The sequence below is a fragment of the Strigops habroptila genome, chromosome 9 (assembly GCF_004027225.2).
Source record: "Strigops habroptila isolate Jane chromosome 9, bStrHab1.2.pri, whole genome shotgun sequence".
Taxonomy (NCBI): Eukaryota; Metazoa; Chordata; class Aves; order Psittaciformes; family Psittacidae; genus Strigops; species Strigops habroptila.
Genome location: NC_044285.2, coordinates 7,722,039 through 7,745,812, shown reverse-complemented (window position 1 = coordinate 7,745,812; position 23,774 = coordinate 7,722,039).

Here is a 23,774-nt window from a genome sequence, read left to right as displayed (position 1 = left end):
AAGCAACCTGCTCTAGTGGAAGGTGTCCGGGCCAGTGGCAGGGGGCTTGGAAATAAAGGATCTTTAAGGTCTCTTCCAACCCAAATCATTCTATGGTTCTATTGTGCAAGGTCAGATCTCCTGATCTGGTGTCCCATGGTCAAGAGTGGTGGATTCAAAGTGGAGCAGTTGTAGAACAGGACAATGTGACTAGGAGAAATGAGACTTAGTTTTGCCAAAAGAATTAGGAAGACCTGGCTTGTACAGCCAAAAAATTTGAAAACTGAGATAACTATGTAGTGCTGTAAACACTAGGAGAGGGCAAAAGCGCTTTAACCTAAAGGATAAGAAGATACCTGTCAGTAAAATGTGTACTCATAAACGCATTCAGCTTAGATTTCAGAATACGATCTCATTCCACCAGAATACTACATGTCAGGAGGAATGCTTTTAAAAAAGCTTGCTAATTTAAAGATGGAAAGGGAATGGTTGTGGCAGAGCTGTTTTGGGGAGATTTGAACAGCACATGCCCAAAATATTCAGTCTCCAGCACTGTTTTTTAGTCCCTTTTTAATCAGCACAGAGAAATGAAATCATAAAACAGTATGAATAAAGAAACAAACAGGCAGTCTCCTGGTTATAGGTTCTATCAGTACCCTGCTGGTGCCTTAGCTTAGAATTATTTGTGTTCATTCTCAGTGTCTCATATCTTACCAGTTCAAGTCGATTTCTAGCACATATTTTTTTGCATTGCAGTTAGGTACATTGAGCTCAGACTGAAATACAATATTCACAACTTCCTGATAGCTGTGAGATTTCCTTTAATGTGGATTCCAGAGATAAATCCTGCACCCCGATGACAGGGACATATTATTCACCTTTTAAAATGACCTTGCCTTTCATCCAGACCCCAGTGATCCATCTGAATTGTATGGCCCCAATAAAAAGTAGTTAGCTGATGAGGGCAGAGACATTATTTTTTCATTCCGAGGCGTAACCTGCAGCCTTGGTTTGTAGTGGCTTAGTTGGCACTGATAGAGTGATCTCTGCATTGGTAAAACAGATTGACATGATGGGCATGAGCAGTTTAGCGAGCTGGAGGCAGGGAAGCAGGACTTTACAATCAAATTGGTTCAAGTACAGATTGTTTCGTTTTTGAGAACAGCAGCAGGGTGCTCCGAAGTTGCATGTTGCTGCAGCTGTTTAGCTATTAGTTGAAGAAAAAGGCAAGACAAAGGAATAATCTCTGAATAGCAAGAAAATATCTCAAAATGGGATAAAAAAACCTGAAAGGGCTTCTTTTTTGAGTAGTAGGGGACAAGAGGTGAGATTGGCATCAGCAAGATAAATAGGGATGACTATATAAAGTAGACTCAAAAAATACTCTCTCTACACTAATTCATAAAACATCAGTTCAACACCCTGGACTGGGAATCCATTTAGCAGACACGAGGATAATGCAGAGTGAGCAGTGTAAATGCAAAAATTGAGTAAAACCAAGTAGAGTTAAATCAGGAGAGTCTGCTGTGAGGTTACAAACTGCACGACTGTGACAGGGATTACACACTGCTCAGCCCCGTGGGGCTTTGTCCCTGTTCTATACATCAAAAGATCAAGACATTGCCATAATGTCAACACAGCTGTATTTTGGAGCAACTTCAGCCTTTCATCAGGGAAGGCGTAAACTTCTCTATTCACAGCCCCTGCTACGGAACTTAGAAGTCATTTAAAGATTAGCTAATGAGATGTTCTTTCTATCAAGCACTCTTTAAGCTTGGCCATTAGCAGCAAATTGGCTGTGAATAGTGCAGAGCACCTTTCATTCTGGAAGACAGCTTACAGGTGAGGGGCTTTCTGAACTAGAGTTGATATCCTTATATTTAATCATCCTTTAAAGAATTTTCTCTTTTCTTACTTATCCGGCCACTTTTTAAACTCATTTGGGTTTAAAATTTAGCATCTACAAGGTTCCTTGGCAAGGGGTTCAAAAGTGCATCCTGATGTATGTTTTGAACCCGCCAACAACTATGTTTATTTGATAGCCCCTCATTCTTATTAAAACAGCCAGTGCACGATAATTCCCTGTTTGTATTTTCTACGGTGAAATAACAGCAGAAGGAAACAATCTCCTTGTGCGTCCATAAGTATCTAATTTTGACCATGACAGACTCTGACTCTGAGGGCATGTCAGGCAGTGGGTCACAAATATCCCTTTGCTGCACAGCTGGAACAGTGGGATGGCAGAAATTACATTTCCATGACCCTGTACTTTCTGCCTCTTTTCCCTTTCCTCCATTTCCCAGACTTACTTTGAGACTGATCTGTCTTACAATGCCAATGTAACTTGCAGGTATTTCATGTCAAGAGCTATTTCTGACCACATTGGCTGAAGCTCCCATTATATAGGGAACAAGGCATATGAACAAGAAATCTGTATTGTTTAGCTCGAGATCATAATAAAAGGAGATTAAATTTCACTGATTTGTTGACAATGTCATAACCTGCCTATGAATAGCATCATAGCACAGTCATAGAAGCTTACCTAATTGAAATCCATTTTGGTGAAACTGCAAGGGAATTTGGCCTCTTGTTTAACAGCATTAACTTAATTTACTATGTTCCAAAGTAAGGATCAATAAACAAACAAACAAACAAAAAAGCTTCTGAGTTTATTTAGTGGAGAAAGAATTAGGACTTGAAGGATAATGCCTCCCTATTTTATAATACCTCTGGCAATAATATATTGAAATTGTTACGAAGCCATGTTCATATCAGAGATGTTGAGCAAAGGGAAAACAGAACAAAACTCAGTTTTACATGTATTCCTTCACATGAGAGACAAATCAATCAATCCTCATAAATAATATACAAAATCCCTTGAATAGCTCAAAATTCAATACACTCATTAGAATGTGACTAGAGCCCTGGGAACCATGTACATAAAAACATAGGTGGAGAGAATGATCCAAGGCCCATCATTTCAAAAATTCCTATGTAAGAAATGGTCATTAAAGATCCCATCAGATTTTATTGGAGAGAAGGGATTGAACATACTACAGGGACTCCACTCTTTGCTCTCATGTTGGTCAGCTGTGTTTGTTGGGAGTTTACTAAACTTTATGCAAGGCAGATGGAATTGGATGAGTATGTGGGCAAGACTGGGGATTAGACATACAATTTATGAAGCTGCTTGGGCAAAGAAGATAGTAAATCCTTCGTAGTCATTTAGAATATAATTTTTCACTGGTTTAGATAACATGTGTCCTAGCAAGATCATATATAAAGATCTTTTCTTAAACATAAGGCCCTCCATTTTGCCTTTCTGTGTTTCAGGTATGTTTATATCTTGGTGCCCCAATACGAAAGTGCTATGGAACAAGTCATGAGCGTCAAAATTAAGTTAGTTTATGCAAATAAAGGCTGCTGAAGTATCAGACCTTTTACTGATCATATCTGGAGGACTTCATATACAAAATGAATTACATGAAGATCACTTATGGTGCTGATCCAAGGCAGAGCTGTTTCATATTTTGTAACTTCACCAGCCTTATCTGTGCAGAGTTAGTAGATATGATGCATACGAGAGACAGACCTGTTCTTAATGCTTTCATAAAGGCTGACTCTGGTCTCGAAGTGATACAAATCCTCATCTTTTGGAAGAAGGACTCCACTAAAGTTGCTGGAGACACCCATGTGTTACATGAGGATAGCAGACGAGCTTCAATGTTCTAAGCCCCAATTCGTAGGTCCCTTAAAGAACTGGCACACCAAAGTTTTGCTTCTAGGTTTTTGCCCAATTCTGATCTAATCCTGCTTTGAGCATGGGCATTTCACAGAAGAATTTTGGTTTTGTTTGGGATGTTTCTTGCTTTGCGAGTAAAAATCCCCAAGGAACATTCCTGGTAGTAACTCATCTGTACCTTGACACTGAGCAGTATGGAAAATTCCATGTACTCTGTAGGATACACCTGTGTCCTCAAAACCCATTATGTGCATGTTTTGCCTCCAAACATCTGTTGTTTGTTGATATTCCAGTAATCTTGAGTCCAGAGACCCCCAAATTCTTTTGGTTCTTTTTCTTTCCTCACACCCCTGGAGCCAGTATGCTGCCTTTCCTCGCTTAAACCTTCTCCAACATTAGTTCCCTCCTTGCACAGGCAGAGGAGAGTAAAGGTGTCAGCCAGCCCTATACCAAAAGTAGGACTCTGTAGAGGCCGTGGGGCTTAGAGAGCCACCAAATTGATGGGTTCTTTTATGAACTGTAGTGTGTTTTTTAAATAAACTCAGGGAAAACTGCATCTTATGCTGAGCATATGACTACTACAACAGTTTGTCTGATAACAAGATTGTTAGCCAGAAGGGAGAGAGAAATTGTTGGGTTTTTATAAGTGTAACTAACCATGCCTGGATGGAAGGGTGCATTTGGCATCATACGAAACACTGATGTGTCTCAATGAAAGTTCCCCCTCAAGGCTGTGGGAATACCCCACTTGGTGCAGATTGGGGAGCTGGAACAAACCTTGCATGTCATGCACAGAAGTTAACGAGTATTTCCGGCACAGATAAGCTTGTCTTGACAATGACAAGTATGTCAGGAGCTCACATTCTGCATCCTGGAAACACTAAAGCAAATGAGATGATTCCTGCTAAGTAGCTACCTTGGGGAGAATTGTCTTATTTTTTATTATTTTTAAATAGAAAGCTTTTAAATACAGATTCAAGAGGATTGAGTAGAGCCAATGCATCAGGACCACTGAATGCTGATTCTTCATCGCAATAAAAACACTGAAATGAATGAGAGAAGGAACAAACCATACCAGCATAACTGGACAGCCTATCTCGGAGGTTCACTTCTATGTTTTGGATTAGAGTTCCTCCTATCTTCACAGCCCATTAAATCAAGTCCAAGTGCTTCCTTTCACTGCCTGCATTCCTAATCTATGTAAACCAGCTCAGTCAGGCATTTTTCATTGAATTAATACATATTAATGGGCAGTAATACATTTGTACTATTGCATACATTTTCTTGAAGTACAATTTTCCATCTAAAGCATTTTATTCACACTGCTGCATGGTAACTGCATCCACAATAGCATCTTGGTGATTATTCATTAGAGGAATAATACAGCTGTGCCAAACACTGTATTCTATTGGCCTTTTTTTTTTTATAGAACAGAATATATGATTATATTTGTAGACTAATAATATTATTGTCATTAAATAAGGAAAATAAGTTTCTGCTCAGCTATTGGAAAAAGCAGTGGACAGGTAAAAATCAGGCTTCTTTCTGATATGAACTGAAATGGTTTTTAAGAAGAGAGAGAAAACAGTAGATGTAGGATTTGGACTAAGCTCGACTTCATGATTTGGATGTAGAGATTATGAACCACATGAAACATAATAAACACACATAAACAGGTGCCAAGTATTATTATAAATTGGGCAAAACAGAAACTTAGGTTAGATGACTGGAAAGTTGTCAAATAGACACATATCTCATTCACACTAGGGTTTTCATGTACTTACAGACCTGGCAGATATCTCACCAGAGTCTGTGTTTAAGCTCAGATAGAATCGGATATGAATAAGGGACAGTTGCTGTTAATGGTCAAACAGTTGCTTGGTGTAATGCAATGCATGTGTAATCAGTAGATGTTGGACATGCTTATGTTTTCTTTGAAATGAATACTATGTAGTGGAGACATAAGCAGATAAAGAAGGTTGTGGAAGTAAATTTGGCTTCAATTCACACTGAGCGATCTTTTCTCTGGGCTCACCTTTCTCCTCATGCCCCGTGAGACGCCCTCACTTAGTCACTGGGTACCCTTGGGAAAATAGACTATTCAGCGTGCTTCAGTCAATTTGCTGCCACAGTAGGAAAAACCAGAGATACAAGACACCATGTGGAACGAGATTGATGGGATAATAATGTGTGTCCATCTTTCTTAGTGGAAAACTTCAGCATCAATTGTTGTGTCAGCTGTAATTTTGTTGTCTGTTGAGGAGAGGCAGACAATGCCATTGTTCTAACAAGGCAGGAGGCCCTGTCCTTTCCTATCATGATTTAATATCTTTCTGAAGGGAATAAAGGCAACTCTTAAACTTAGCTGCAACTAAACAGGCAAACCGTAATTAGCTGCAGCAAAATAATTAGTGACAGAAGTACCTTGAGGCAATAAGCAATTCCAGTTACTCCTATGGAGGCATTTTGACCTCACTTAGTACCTATTATACATAACTTTCTTAAGTCTTATTGATATGACAGTGCCAAGACCTATGGGATCTGCCAAAGTTTGTTTCCATCACTTACCAAGGAAACAGCAATTCTACAGTTGCTTAGGAGATTAATTATCTTGTCAAATAATTAATTAGACAGCCTGTAATTGAGGTTCCAATTTCATAACTGATTTATCACTTCAGAAGCTTCCCAAATTTAGCTTCTTTACATGAAGACTTCCACACCAAGAGAAAAGTATTAAGATATAGTTGAATTGAGGGGAGCTTTGGGTACATTTAACTTACCTGTCCAGGATTTTTTTCCGATTTTGTCCTGGGTTTGTGAGGCATGTGGTAGTGATGCAGTAAACCTATTTCATTGCAACTACTATGTGAACTTTGAGGGCTGATGACTATGTTCATTTTGGTGGTAGCAGATTAGCATTAGCTGAATGACTAGATCAGATTTTTTAAAGTGAGCTGCTGCTGCAGTGAGTGTTGAAATTACTTGGTCATCTGCTGGTCTAACGATCAGGTCATGATTTTGGCAGACCCCAGCTGGGCTACCTCACTTTCCTGCACAATACTGGTCAAGTCTTGCAGGACTGTGAGAGGTCCTGTGTATGAAAAACACATTCAGAAGAGCTTAGCTCCCTCTGCAGCACTTACGGACAGATTTTCCAGTTTGTCTCCCCATCTAAATACTGGTGTTTTCTAGGAAGCTCATACTGACTGAGGATATTGGGCTTACTGTAAAACCATTGGTCCTTCATCACATTGTACCTCATCTGTGCAATAGGGATAAATAGGATTGCCCAGTAGCCTAAGGGAGGTTGGTCTTGTGGGAGATGGTGGAGTGGTCAGTGATAAGCGAAGTACTGAGTAAACTAACACTTTTTACGTACACTAGCTCTTATTCGTTTTCCTTGAAAGCATTTGAGATACTTAAAGGGTTTCTTGGGAATTTGTAACATTGAATGGCCAAAGTTTCATTGGTGCATAAGTTATCCGAGACAGAAGGCAATACATAGAAATACCATGCACCATTTAGCTTGCCCCTGAATGTAGAACTTCATGTGAAAGTGTGACACACAGGACCATGAAGGCTGGCTCTGCTGGTAAAATAAGCCAATTTTCATTGATTTTCCTAGAGGAATATGTATTACTTATATGAATATGCTGACATTTTGTTGGAGCATATGTGAAAAATCCTGTCTATTTGCCTGCCAAAGACCTTCCCAAGAAAACAGTTGTGCTAACCTGTTTAAATAAAGCATCCACCAGGATATTATAATCGTGGATGAACAGAAAAATACATCAAAAAGTAAATCTGAGATTGGATTTTGAGTCTGCATGTGTTCTGAGGGGACATTGGCCTGGGACAGTTTATTCCAGCCTCTAGTTAACATGAATAATTGTTTTGTTTCAGGCTAGAAACTCTCGACTATCAATAAAATGCAGTTGGTGTAGTCAGCCTCCTGTGGGGTACTTAATGATCCATAAAACTGTTTAAAGGGAAGCTGGCAACCTGATTTTGGCCCAACCTGTGACTTTAATTTTGATGTATCTACATCACACACGTGCATATTTGCATTTTTTGGCTGCAAAGTGGAAACTTCAGAAAGCATAGGATTATCTGCACCAACTTCATTTGCCTCTTTTCTGCACTTGGAATTGAATATCCTATTTCATGATAGGATCACAACTTTAACTACCAAATCACCAGTGTCCTGTGATCCTTCTCCCAAAGCACTGGGAGACAAGGTGACCTCGTTATGGAAATGATGGAAAGACAGACAGGGCAATGAAAATGACTGGAGAAGAAGCTTCCACCTTCAGTGCCTCTACTGATGTGCTTACTTAAAAGCACTGTTACTACTTGGCTTGCCTGGCTGTATAGTGCATGCATACATGCACCTTCTTACATTCACACTCCCTAAGGAACACATGGCAAATACAATCTGTGATTGCATCGTATGGCTGTGAAACTCCAGCACATGAGCATGATGTGTGCATGAAGAGCATGGCCAGGACCTTGCAGACAATCAAGACCTTTCTGCCTCAGATGTGGCAAATGGTATGGCCACACAAATTAACTTGAGAGCATCCATTTGCCTTGTCTTTGGCCTTGCTTCATCTAGCTTCAAATGTTCTCCACTGAGCATAAAGAAATGGGAATTGACAACTCAGATTGCTACTTCCCTGTTGCTTCCCCACCCTCACTTTAGACTACATCTTACTTGAAATTGTTTGCTGTCATAGTCAATCTTTTTAAGGACTCATAGAAGAACACTTTAATTAGCCCTGATGAAGTGGCAGGAGCCAAGTGAAGCCTGGTAGCTCTTGCTCTCCTTATGTTTGTATTTCCTGCCGTGTATACTTGCTGGCAGAATTTTAAACCTGGCTAATTATACTTTATGGTGTCTAGACATCTTTGGCAAATGCTTCTTTCCTTTCCTACTTCTAATTTAAACTTGCATGCTCCCCCCATTCACCCAGCACAATATCCAGATAGATACATCACAGAGCACTTTACGCTCAAGAAAAAAAAGAGAATGAAGACAACCTTGGGGGAGTTTGGAAATTACACCATAACAATCAGCCATGATGCCCCAGCTTCTCCAGTCACCAACAGATCCTTGCACCAGTTTTACATCACTTCATCAGCAAGGGCTCCTTGAAGCAGATTCCAATCCTTGCCTCCCAGTCTCCCAAGGAAGATAAGTCAAACCTTTCACTGGAGATTGAAATGATAGTTATCAACTCATTGCCTGCTTGCTGTTATTTTCCTATCATAATGAAAGAGCTCCAATGATGAGGAAAGTATATTATTTCTTTTAAAGAAGCCATCACATGATATGAATGTGTTTGTTGCTAGTAATGAGAAGACCAACTGCCCTGGACTAAATGGTCAAGGTGTGGGATTGTGGGAAGAGATATATCTGCAGACACAGAGCTGAGAAAATTGCATGGGCACATCAGTGGAAGAGCTTGTGACAGAAAGTGGATCTGCTGTCGTCACCTCAGCATTTGCCCCCCAGAAGGTAGCATGTTAGGGTGTTACAGACAGCACAGGGTTCAAGCACACAACCAGGAACTCTGACATGTCATTGCACCCTAAAAGAGCTCCTGGAGTTGTCCAGATACACTGAACCTTCACCAGCAGTCTGCTCAGCTCCCCTAACACTATGAAGTGGAGCACAGGCACAGCCCAGGGTATCGCGGGATCAATTCTTTCTCCTTCCACTGACTCTCACTTGTTCCCTCTGCCCTTGTCAAACATGAAAGGTTTTGTAAGCTGTATTAGAAAGCAAAATTCCCCTTCTAATTTGCCCTTCAAGAGAAAAAGCACAAAGAAGCCAGATGCCCAAAATATGACTTTAGTAGATATTAGTCTAAGAACAGATGATCATCTGGGAAGAAATCACCCCGTTGTTAATAGATCCTTCAGGAATATTAGCAGACTGCTGTAGCTTATGTTACTCTCTTGAATTTCATCTGCTTTTTCCTCTGTACATGTTCCATATGCACCGTTCTCTTTCTCTCCTTATAGATAAAGCCATCATTCAGATCCTCTTCATCTGCCACTCCGTTTCAGCAATTTTCCCCAACTGATGTTTCAATGATCCTCCTCCTCTTTCCTCAGTTTAGTCCATAGGAAATGTAATATTAACAGACTAATATCTAATATCTAGTTCTATACCAAGGGGAGGGAAAAATAGTTTATTTTCATGGGACCAAAAAGAACTGAAATCATTGCAACTCAATTCCTTGACTGCTTTGTGTTTGATGGAGAAAATGGGGCCCATGGCGATCAGGAGAACTTGACAAACTAATTTTTGCATATGGGCCAATTAGAATCTGTGGAGATGTTTCTGTAGGTGAAATGGTGCTTTGCTCCTATCATGGCTGCTGCCTCAAAAGATCATCAAGCCCCGTGATTATATATATATAATAAACATAAATTATATATTATATTATATAAGTTATAATTGTATAATGCATATATAACTGGCAGATATCACACATCATGAAGCCATAGTCTGCTACAAAATGATTATTCAAACCTTTCCTCTCCAGAGAGGACAGTACATAGCCATACCTCGGCAGACGGTCAGGTCAGAGCTAAGCAGCCATGTAACATGTCTTCCATAAGTTCTGCTGTGAAACTGCTGTATTTGAAGGAAGCAAGTTAAGGCAGTTACAACTTTTGACACCAAACCAAAAATAGATACATATGTTGATGTGACAACCTATGAGTGCTGTGACAAAGGAACACTATATTTTTTGCTGAAAAGTGTTCCTAGTTTTCAACCTAGTTGAAAAAGGACAGTGTGTACATACTGTCCTGAAAACATTCAGGAAAAAAGCATTTCAGAATGACAAGACACAGCCGTGAAAATGTGTCCTCAACCCCCCAAATTCAATAAACAAGGCAGGAAGACTTCCAGCGAGGTACATCTTGCCTAATTTTTAAAGCAATGGTTGTGAATATAGCAGATATTTACTCCTTGCTTACCTCCCTTCTCACCCTTAGCAAGACTGGCATTCTTTTAGGAAACACCAGATCAGAAACAACACTTCTTTATAAATACCTCCTCATTAAATACTTTGCATAATGACTGAGGAAAACAATGGGCCCTGGGTGACTCTTCCTCTCACAACAGCTCATGGGCTTCAGCTGCAATTATTTCCAATGATAATTGTAAAGATAACACCATTTAAAATATCTAATGTTTTATTCAGTATTTCAGGTAAGTTTCAATTACTTCCAATTATAATTCAACAGCTTTCTATTTAAAACAATTATTGCCCTTTATAACCTGTTTCAAGTCAAATAAACTGTTTGCTTTTATTTATCTTTGTCTTCTTCCATAGGTATTCATTCTAGGCCTTTCATTAACCCCTTATGTGCCTCCTGACTCTACAACACAATTAAGCCTCTGCCAAAAAGCTATCAATGCAGCCCCTGAGACAATCAAAATTGATTAAACTCATTAAACCCCAATATGACTCAATTACAGGCAACAAGATACAATTCTGGTTGATTGAATAGTGCTGGGGTACTTGGTATTAAGCAGAGGCCACTGGGGTGAGGATAAGCTCCATCTTCAGGAAATGAGGGTGTCACCATAAGCAGTGATTTCCTCCATGAGTATGAGCACAAGGCAAGTGAGGGAAGTATTGTTACGCACCGTCTTAAAACAGGACCATTGTGGCATAAGACCATTCTTTGGTTTATTGACTTTGTGGGGAAACAGTGCTTGAAAGAAGAGTCTCCCAAAGACACGTGCGCAGTGATGTTAGCCTATGTGCTATTTTCATATGTCTTTGTATCATAAAATATAATAATACCCTTATAAGAGGAATTGGTTATCCTGTGATTTTGGAAAGAAAAAGTCTGATCACAAAACTGTTTGAACCTGTAAAAAAACCCCTCCCTTTCAATACGGGACAGGAAGAAACTCTTCATTTGCAAATTGTTCTCTCCTTGCAGTTCTTTGAAGGTGAGAGTTCCCAGTTCAATAGCTTTAGATAACTGCGAGAGCTAGTGGAGAATAAAAAAGTTTATTTTGTGAGATGTAGAACAGAGGCAATTTGTCCTTCATTTCACTCAATTTCTTTCCTTTTTTTTTTCCCTTGATGAAAACTCACCACATTTAAAACAAAGTATTTTTTTAAGTCATTAGATTTCCAACAGAAAGAAATTTTTCTTTCTGTTGGAAAGATTAGATTTCCAATAGAAGAAAAGTAAAAAGAAAACAAAAAACCCCAAACACAAACCTTTCAACTAAACCCCACAATTTTTAAAGTCTTTTGTTTCCTAGTGGGATATTGCTAAAAATGATGTGTTCTTCTCTTTGGATTTTTTGCCACATTTTCATTAAAGAAGTACTCCTTTTCCACAAAAAAAAAAAAAAAAAAAAAAGGAAATGCACATTAGCCTAAAACCATCCATAAAGCTTAAAAATTTTCATTTGGGATTTTTCTTTGAAAATGGAAAAGCAGAGGAAATCAAAATAGGTCAGGAAAAGATTTCCACTCAGCCAAAACAGTGCTTTTGAATTAATTTATTCTCAATCAAAACATTTCACTTGGCTCTAATCACTGGTCTGAAGTCACCCTGCAGCATTCAGGAGGAGTTGATTTAGATGCTCCCATGGGTTCCCATGAATTGGAAAAATAATCAGTCAATCATTTTCCTGCTCTCACAGTTTTCTGTTGTCAAGTAATTCTCCAGATCATACTATCCCCTTGTGGAAACACTTTGTCTGGTTTATATTTTTACCTAGCAACAATGATTGTAGTATCTGCGGCCCCAATCCAGCAAAGCACTTTACACATATTCTTTAGTTAACATAGCCTTCTTGATGTTAATGAGGTATTCATGTACTTAAAGTTAAGCCCAAACTTAAGTGATTTGTTGGAGCAAGTCCTAAGCCCTGGAAAGAGGAGGTGCTGAGATCTGTTTTGTGGAAGTGTCCACAGCTTTTAAAGAAGTGTGGGTTGGCAGCAGTCAAAAGTTGCATTGATTCAAGTAAATCAGTTTAGAAATTGATGAAGATCCACTTAACCATCTTCCTTTCAAGGCTCCTTTCTAAGTTGCCTTAAAGCTAATTTCATGAAGGATGCTCTCCAAGCAGCTTAAGGCTGGGGCTTGCTCTGACTGACCACGTTCAGCTCATGAATGGTTTGCTGAGCTCCCATACTCTGCAATGAGTAGCAGCTTTTGCTGAAAAGTGTGAGATTTGTCCCTGGATACCCATATGTAATCATCTTGCTGAAAAGGAGGTCTGAACAAGCAAACTTTCTGAGTTTGCTTATATTTTATACTTTATATATTATATACTTTATATTACATACTTTATAAATTATATACTTTATAGACTTTTTTTTTACATCAAAATGATCAAACTATTGTGATCAAAGATCTACTTGAGGTGATATAACCTGGAAATTACTGTAATGTACTCTGCTTTAATATTACTTACATTAAAAAATCCCACCATTATGCATAGTGGGAGGACGAAGAAGGTTCTTCCCACCTTCTTGCACCTTGTAACCTTATGGATCCCTCTGAAATGCAGCAGGCAACATCAGTCGGGTTATATAAATATGGCTATACAGTGCAATGCAGTGATATTCCTGCCCCAGGGGTTGTCAGAAAATCCCATGTGTTCCCTACAGAGGAGAAAAAAAGTATATTTCTTGAAAGTCACCAGTCGTTTGCTTCAGTGTTTTCCTGCAGACCTTACACAAAAAAGTATATTTGAAATGTCAATTCAAAATGCTTCAGAGATAAGTTTTCCTACTGGCAAACGGAGACTTATCACTGATAGTGCTATAAGAAAAAGAGTATCTGCTGAAAAAACATCAGCCAATGCCCTTCCCGTGGTCTGAGAAGCAGATAATGCAAAAGGATTCCGTAATGTGATTCAGGTCCACCTTTGGGCCAAGTGTATTATAGGCTTGGGTGATATCACTAAAGTACATCTAGACCAGGCCCAATTCTCACCTGTGACACCCAACATATGCTTCAGCCACTCGGATTTGGGTGGCTTCTGGTACAGGTGTAATAGGTTGCTACATACTCTCACTTGATCCTGACAAAACCCAATCTGTGAGTTATTCTGAGGTCTGTCAGGTACAACAAAATAGCATGGTACATTTTACAGTTTGCATATTAATCTCTTCTCTCTACAGAGATAAGCAATGAAATATCAATGTCTTAAATCTCTAATTCATTGATTTCAGAATTAGTCTTTCTATTTTATCTCTGTATCTGATCACTGCCATCCAGACACAACAGACAAGGATAAGAAATCCATAAATACCAGTGTGTGGCTAAAGAACAGTTATTCAAGATAATGCATAAACATTAAAACAAGGACAGACTGAAGTCAATATGCCCAAACATATTTTAATCACTTCTTAATAAGTGGATAATTTTGAGTGACTTCCTAAGTCAATTATCTTCTGCTTTTCCCAGTCATTCTTCTGCTGATTCTGATTCAGGACGGAATGGAGAAAGGTGTTGGAGCACACCAGTGCCTCTTGCTAATGGTGGCTAGGCTCAGGGTATGTTGAAATCCATTGACCAGAAGGATCTCAATGTATTCCAGTGTCTCTGGCTTAGTCCTGTAGAGATGCTGTGCTGACTCCTTCCTTTCTCCTCTGCCATCGCTGCCTCTCCACCTCCCTAGAGGGGTGAGAAGGTACATTTCAGCACATCTCATCATGGCTCCGTCTAACCCCTCTCACAGATGCAAAGCCCAGCATCCCTGGGGCAATCCATACATGTCCATCACTGAGCCTCATGCCGCTCCTGAAGCCCTCTTCCCAGCTTCGGTAGCTATAATGATTTGGGCTGCTGCCTATCGGATCTGCCCACACACCAGCTCTCTCCTCAACCTTGCTCCACTGGGATGGGTTCCTTCCTGAAATGTGCCTTCCTGGCAGTGCCCACTGAGAGCATCCCAATATGCAGCCATTTATGGTTTACATTAGCAATGGGGACGAATAGTTCACCTGGGGCAGGGCTGCTGCTGAGGTGAAGTGATTAAAGTATTAACAGCTGGAATAGCTGTCCATCCCACTCATCTCCATCAGAAGCAATTAATATGGATTATATATATTTTGCAAGAAGAATATCTTTCCTTTCACACCTTGGAGTAACTCCAGAGAGGATTAGGTGGAAGACTGAATGAGTTAATTTGCATAAATTAGGTAAAATGTGAATAGTAATTTGCATTCCGAAAGGCTCTCTTTGACTCTTTATGATATATTGATGCCATCTGGAGAACCTAGCTATGAACCAGACATTTGTTGGAACAATTTTCCCCAGGCTGTTCCCACAAACTTTGCAGGTATGTTCAGAAATATTCACCTTTCCTCCAATCGCTTGGGGAAGGGTTAAAGACCTCTTAATATGATTGGCCTTTTTTATTCAACAGAGGACAATTCAGATAGCTTAAGGAGAAATAGATGGTACATAGGATATACTCTAATTGCTGTTCTTCACCTGAGGCAAATGCTCCCACATAACACTATGTTGAACACCCATGTTAGCATGGCAGCAGGGTACCAGGGTAAGGAAATGCTCAGCCTGAAGTTTCATGTCATTTTCCTTTTCTCAGCTTAAGTCATTTCTTTGGGAACCATATTTTATGAACTTCTTTTTATCTCCCTTTGAGTTACATAGCTTTTCTTATAGCATTATGCTACTTTCAGCGCCACTATGCCAGAGCCAACAATGCCACAGTGACTGTCCCCAGTGCCTCCAGTAGAACATATTAGCTGATTGACACCCTCTTTCTCTGATGGAGTTTAGTGAATCACCCCCTTTTTACAAAGGCAGGACCTGAGGCAATTTGCCACACACATCCTTAAATCTCCAGGGCTCATAAATATTCTTCAAGATGATGGACTTTCCACTGGTTCTTAGAGCTGCTCGTGCAGCCATCACTAAATGCCTCTATGGGTGCTTAAACCAGTGGTCTGCAGGTTCTCCTTCTAGAGCTGCTGCTGTGGCTGAGGCTCCAGATCACTGCTTTATACAGACAAAATAATCTGGCTAGAGCTAGACAAGGCAAAGGTAATACAGTCAGGCATTTGTGGAGGAATGACATTAAAGTCTTTAATGGCTTAAAGACTTTACATGCCTCAAGGTTTTAGGGTGAAGAGACAACGACAAAGGGTCAGAGAAGTTCGAGATGCCAGAAATGAGTAGAAAACTTCTTTAGATGTAACCTTTTTAAAGCCGGATGGTAAAGGAAGCTGGCATCAAGTTTTGAATGTGATTTATAGTATTCTTATACAATCAGAATTGCCACCAACCCCCCAAAAGCAATTATTTCCACAGCTCTTCTCAAGACGAATGTGTCTGAGCTAAAAGACAAACACGAACTGGGGCATGAGTCACTTGCTCATGTAACTGCCAAGTTCGCAGACTGAACTCCATGATAAGTCGAGTCTGTATCAGCTGCCCATGTTTGAGAGGCTGGATTTGAAATATCCAAGACAAACAGCCCTTGACTAAAACTGACAAAACTGGATTAAAAATAATAAGATCAGATTCGTTCTAAATAAACAATTTCAGAGTTAAAATGATGCATAAGGATTTTAATAACTCTATAAAAATAAGCATATATATATCCTAGAATAAAATCCTGAGAGCCCTGAAAAGCTCTCTTAGAGCTACAGATTTAAAGGTCATTTCTGTGTGACCCGAAGGCTGAGATGGTATCAAAAATATCTAAGAAGTTTCAGACTCTAAACTAACTCCTTCAGGCCATTCTTTTTTTCCTTTTTGAGAACATCAGCAATAACTTCTTATGCAACTTTGTAGATATTATATAAACTTATAACAGTAAATAGCAATCTGACAATTACCAGATGAAATGTTTTTTTTTTTTTTTTCTATTGGTGAATATCAGTAGGTCAATACAAACTGTTCCTAGAGGAGCTCAGTTGAAATGAATTTCCCTATTTGAAGAAACCATGATTTGTTTAAGTGGCAAGACCATCCTGTTTCCTCATTTTCAACAGCTAAGTTAATTATGTTTTCATTTCAGAAAGCTCACCACCATCTAAACAAAATACTTTCAAGGTATCTAAATGAATTGCGCATTGATCTGATCTCTACTTTTTTTCAGATTATTGGTTCACAAACACTGATGAATCCAGAATGGGGAAAACCGTTTCAGAATCTTGCAAATTCCCACAGACAGAGAAAATGATTTCCTTTACGGATCTAATAACAAATAGCAATAACACTGAATGTCATAATTACAGTGATTGTGAGGATAGTTATTGGCAATTTAAGTCAAACCTCTCCTGGATAACAGGAGGAGGTGGGAAGGAGTGAGGTGGGTGGATGATGGCTTACAAGGATGCTTATTGATCGAGTTGTTCATGGTGGATTAACTCAGAAAGGGAGAATTAGATGTATTTTAGCTTTATCTGTGAAGAGACATTGAATATTTGCTTAATTTTATTGCATATGTATATATATAACTCAATGATTACACACAATTTATAAAAAAACCCCAAACATACTAAAGCAATTAAATATTCATTAAGTCAGTTTTCCTGGCTCAGGGGGAGGACTAGATATTTCCTTGGGGTCTTCTCCAGCCCTGTGTTCTATGCTTCCATACCCCACAGGCCAGCTCTTATGAAACTGGCCTTTACTGGGCTGGGCTCAGAGCCACCCAGGCAGCAATATGAATTTCCATTAAGATTCATTTTGAGTCCAAAGAGCATTTGGGCAGGTGGTTTGGTAAGGCAAAATGGGAGGCTCTCCTATGCACTCCCTAGATGCTAGGGCAAGTTATATGCAAGTGCTTTTCAACCTCTTTAAATTTACTGTCCTCTAAAACCTACTTGTTTTCCATACGTAAATTCTGAGCCTACCACCAATAGCTTTACAGCTTTGCAAGATTTATAGCTGCCCACTGCGGATCCTTTAGAAAAAGCCCACAGACCCCCAGGCCTCCTTGGATTGGTGGGTTGAAAAACACTGGTTTGCACCAAAGGACTCCCAAGGAAGTCCTGCAAGAGGGTGGTGAGGCATCCTGAATGTGCTGAAACTAATAGGACAGGCACGAATCTTGGCTAGAGATAATGGAGTGGAGAAGTATTCATGGCTTTAAAACTGCCCACTTGGGTACCAGTCGCAGTGCAGCTCTGCTTGACCTAGTTTGCTTTATTCTCAGGCAGATTTTACAGCTCTGTGCTGCTGCTCAGTACTGTGATACTGCTGGAGCCCCTCTCCTGTTTTAATCCATTTTAATCTCATTGTTGAGTTAATAAAACCTATTGGTTTACTAAATCAATGTAGGGTGTGATTCATTATTATGCGTGCTGGTAGACAGATCCTAACACAAACTCTCTCCGCTATAGACTGGAGCATTACTGATCCAATGGAAGTTGGCTCCAGGGAAAAATTACCTCTTACCAGTTGTCATAGAAAGATACTTGTTATGGTAAATTTTTGCTTGTGTGAGACAGAGGTTTTATTTGACTTTGTTGATGCCAACTGCACTTGAAATATTTTTACAAATGATTTAATCTCCAAACAGAAAAGAAACCTCCCTTTGTTTGAGTTCATGCTGGAGTCATTTGTGACCATTAAGCAAAGCAGCTATGTCCTATAATGAAGAGGGATTAGTAGGGAAACAAATATATTTGTTAGTTTTATCTTTCGCCCTGCATTTATTAGAACAAGCCCATGTTTCCAGTTAGCATTTCGTTTTCTTTATGGCAGGCTGCTGGAGTTGAGACATAAGTTTAAAAGATAAATCTATATAAACTCTGAATTTTTTCTGTTTTTCTGTCTCAGATCATATCATTCTTGCCAACTGTCTCCATTTAGGAGGGTCAATCTGTATTCTACTAGAGAAACAGACAGCATTTTTTTCATGCCGTTCCTCCCAATAGCTTTCTGAAAACGATGAAGTTCTATGAACTTAAAAAATATCTCTCTTATTTATAGCTTTGCAGATATCAGGGATTTGACAGAGCCTTTTTCTTCTTTAAAATCCCTTTTCAGTTTTTATTTTTTTAATTCTTGCAAAAGAACTTGGATGGGCTTGAAGCAGGAAGTGCTGGTCTCTTGGGAGGTGTACACTGGTTTTCCTGATGAATAAAAAGCATCCAACCTGTCACACCCCATGTAAAAAAACCTGGGTAAAAAACCCCCTGTGCTATGTGCAGCCACAAGTCCTTGCAAATAAGAGTACATCCCAGGGTAACAAAACCAGGACTCCCAAGGACTTCATGACAGCTGTGAAGGACTCCAGGCTCTGACATATGGTCAAGAGAGAGCAACTTAACAAGTTACCAAACATCAGAAGAGCTGAGGTAGCAGTCTGGGCACACGTTCTTGGCTTGTGACGAAGATATAATAATGCAATTTAACTTAGCTGACAGTGAAACAAAGTGAAGCTACATCATATTATTTTGCATTAGCTCCAGGCAAAGAGCATGTGTATGGACAGGTACATTCAGCCTGCTGATGTGCAATAACATATTAAGCCTGTATGACCTGATGTTTTATCCAAAACCTCAGATCTTCTTGCTTCAAGTATCTTAAGCTTTTACTGCATCAGACAAACGGGATTCTTTAGCCAAGGTTCACCAGGGAAAGGCAGCAGTGGTACACCACCCCCTGTGCAAATTAATGTCATGCAAACAGATTGCACCGAGCTAATATGAGGTCTGCAGTCCCAGTACCACCAACATAAGGAGACAACGTGCCACAGGACAGACTCAAATCTTCAAGCTAAGGTCAAATGTCTAAGCCTTAATTCAGACGCAGGTCAATCGAAAAAGGGTCCCATTACAGGAAGAGGCCTCAGCTGCACAACTGAAATGCCTGGATTTCAGCCACCTCAGAAACATTAAAGGATTTTTACAGACTTAAATGGTCTTTGCCGTGTACTTATTCGGGTGCCTTCTGCAGCAAATGGCACTCTGGAGACTTACAAAGAATAACTAGGAAAATGTAGGGAATTTACTTTGAACTAGGAGTATTTGGTTTGGGAATTAAAAAGAGACAATGACAGCTTGAAAATGCACAATCAATCATGAACGAGTTCATTAGGGCAGCGACAGTCTCAGCTGAGAGGGCTGAGCCCTTGAGCTCCATTTGTACATTGCTATAGATTGCTCCATTGTGGTTGTTGTTGCCTTAATTTCATTCAGAAAGGCAGGTTGGATCGCAATGTCTGGAGTCTTTCTGTAGACAGGACAGGGTGGTGGGATTAGTGCTCATTTAAATGGCAAGAAGGGAACCTGAGCACTGGTTGAGTAGAGGAAGTGACAAGAAGGCTTTATTTCTTTCATATCTGGAAAGCCACTCATCTCTCTGCCCCCACTTTAGGTTACCTTCTGTTTCTCATGCTTTTGTTATGATGCCAGCAGCACCCAGCAGTTGCCAGGGATGGAATTAATGTGTTTAATGGGAATGTTTCTAAGTGTTATATCCCGACCAGTCCTCTGGAAGCTGTAACCAGGCTTCTGCTTCCCAGGACCTTTACAAAGCTTCCTTTTCTTGTCCCTGCTGGGATCTGAGGCCAGCAAAGGCAGAAGCTGCCTAGCTTCAGCCCAAGGCCTGGAGATCAGGTAGGTTGGGGAAAGTAGGGATTGCCGCTTAAAGTGCCATCTATGGGAAGAGGATGGAAATGGGAGGGCGAGGGCTGATATTTGCTCTCTGCATTATTTGCAGAATAGCAAATGAAAGAACGAGGCAAGCACAGCATGCGAATATCTAGTTGGTTGAGGCTGTTGTTGGCTCCTTATTGATTCCCTCATTTGTCCTCTTCCTTCCTATTATTTTCTCCAGGCTGGGATTACCTCTGGATAAATATCTTTTTTTACCTAAATTTGGTGAATGGCATACAAAGGTGTTGGTTTCCACAGCACCTCCTGGCACTATTGTGACACAGTTACCAGGAGGTGGGGACAGCCACATGCAGTGTGACCTGCCTGGCTCAGCAAGTGGGTTCAGGGGAGAAAAGAAGTAGGCAAAGAGGACAAGGACAAAGCTCCCACCTGAATGAAACAGAATACAGGTAACTTCCCTCATCCTCTTGCTGAATTGGCATATCTTGGAGCTCTGAGGTCCTAGTGATGGATTAAATACAGCAGAAAAGGGTCAGCAAGCCCTGCCTGTGAAATTAATCACCCAGCAACAGTTGTGGAGGGCAGTTGTGCTTCTAGAATGCAGTGCTCCTTCCTCCCAGGACACACTGTGTGCTGGGGTAGGCTGTAGAGGAGGGTTTTCCCAGTATCTGTCCCTCTTGCCACCTTTCCTTTCACAGTTTTCTTCTGGGATCAGTGGCTTTCAAATTATCAGTCCACCCTGGTTTTTTTTACGGCAACTGACCTAGCAAGGACTGCATTGGTAAAAAAGATCCTTTGACTGAAGTTTCAGCTACAAATCACTGTCAGACTTCAAAGGCATCTTTTCTGTGACAGAGCTGGAGCTGATATGTATGTACATAAGGCCACCAAAAGAACCTATTCTTTTAGTCCATGGAGTATTGTCAGTTCTTGACCCAGGGTTATATCTGTGCATAAGGAGAAGAACAGGAAAAGAAGGGGGAGCAGGAGAGCGAGAGAAAAAAGTAGGACATTAATACCTGTGCTTAGTGGTCCAGGTATGAATGAAGTTATTCTGCTGAGAGTAGAAGTGCTAGGCAGGACCTAGAGTTTGACAGTGGGGGGCTGCTGACGTTCCCCTGATTTTACACACTCAGGTGAAATAATCATAAGAAAAAGCCAAAGTGGAAAGTTCTGACCATTCTGGTGTGTCTCTGCTACTCCCAATGTGAAGCTCTTTCTTTATACACTTGTGTATGAATATGCACAGGCACCCTTGAGATTAGATTTATCTTAAAACAAGTTCCCTGGTGACTCCTGCAGCACAATATCAATTGGCAGCCACTGCTCTCAGTGTGGGTTATGCTTTCTTGTTCCCAGCACAGGGCAGATCTATCAGGGAAGAGACACAGACTCAGACACAGACTCTTCAGGGCCTGGTAAAAGTCTTCATGCATAGAGCTTGTAGGCAGACAACTCGAATTGCTGGCACAGAACTAAACTCTGGAGTCCTCGTGATACCTGGAGGATTGTTCTTCTTAACCTACTTGCATTTTATTTTACTTGTCTCTTATTTCCACCTCTGCCACTCAAACCACTAAGTTACGAATCTGCCTAGTAGAAGAATCTCTGCTCCATCAAATGGCCTCCCTGGGCTTTAGAACTCCATTAATTAGCATCTTTTAAATGGTTGGGTAATATTCGTTTCTCCTTTTCGAAACCATTTCCCCAAGCCCTAATTTTAATAAAGCTGGTGTTCATGAACGTTTGAATATTAAAGCCCTTGGTTACAGAAAGACGAAAGAGGCATTTTAAGAGACAGCTGAGCAGGGATTACTTAAATGGCTGACATAATTCTGTGCGTATGTGTGCATGTGTGAATGTGCAGCACCTCTGAGATGAAACATTGTCTTAAAGGCATTTCTGTGTCAGTGTGTATAAGGCCAGAATAAGTGTCACTTGGGAGGTGGCTGTGTCTGTCAGGATAGTAACAACACCAGGCCCCCTGGGGAAATGTAGCACAGTGCAATATGTTTAAGTGTGGATGACAGCTTATTTCAAAACACAACAGAAAGGGCTGTGTTTGCTTTGTAGAGTTGCATGCACTGTTTCAGGTGTGAAAGGTGAACTGAATGCTGCTGTATGCTTAAAGATCTTACACTGGGAAGGGTGGTTTGTGTTTTTTATTGAGAGCATGAAACTGGGGATTCTTCACTCAAACTTTATAAACCCGCCAGCCAGGGCTGCTTATGCAAAGGCAGAAGGAGTGATCCTGATGGGGTTGATGCTACTAAAATAGGGTAGGTTCAGCAGGATATCACTAGCAGGGGTTTCCTCACCTTGCCAGCAAGGTTCAGCTTTGCCCTGGAGGAACCAGAGAGCAGCCTGGACTGCATCACCTTTTCTTTTTTTCTCCCGAGGCTGCCAACAGAGGTGTCAGACTGATGAAGGTTTTTGTTATGTTGATACATCTTGTCAGCTCCGGACAGGGTATAGACTCTCTGATTCATATCTCACAGGCTAGTGGATCAGATGGCAATGATTTCTGTCTTATCACAAATCTAAGGCTCGGTGATCAGTGAGGTATAAGTATTTCTTCAGATACTTCAGCCTGCCTGGGCAAGATTTACAGCAGTTTCTTTGCTGAAAGGCTTTATACACTGTCAAACCTCTCCTAAGTCAGAGAGCTGCCTATCAACGGACCGTTATTTGCTCAGAAAGCAGCTGTGTTTTCCCACTAGAAGTAATGGCACTGCCATGATTTGTAGCTGTTGTAAAATGATGATAATCTGTTATTCACAACCCACCAAAGGTGTAGTCCCAGGGTTTTGCTGAGCCGTACCAACTACCCAAGCTAACATAATACCTTAAAAATAGATTGGAAAATTGGTCCTTCTTTTGATTCACCTGCCACACCCTGCTCTTGCTGCCCTCTTTGCTGTGGCCATTGCTGACCCTGAAAGCATCCTGAAGAAACCTTGGGGAGCTGATCCTGCTCCCAGCCAATTCACACAGTGGAAATGCTCCTCACCTCTGGTGGTGCTCGGGTGAAAGAACAAACCTATTTTTCAATAGTTTCATTCTCTGTATTGGTGTCAGTGATGGATTTGGGTAACAGTTTCAATCTTTTAGCCATTTTCTTCTTAACAAAAAGGCTTTTCAAGAATGCAGCAGCACACTGTGTGACAAGGATGCATGTGCTGCACTAAGCCCTTGTCCCTTCTCCCAGACCATGAACCTCTATCCACTTAACCTTAAGGAGATGTTCCTTAGCTAACTCTACTTACAGAACAGTCATAGGAGGTCAACACTGTACACTGACTTGCAGACAGAAGGCCAGCACCCTATATTTGGAGGTCAGAATGTTGAATTTGGAGGAATTGCAGAAAAAAGACAATGCAAGAGACGCGTCTTCATGCTAGGCCATGAAGATGGCTCCTCGTTCCTCTGCAATTTCCATCTAAGCCATGGGA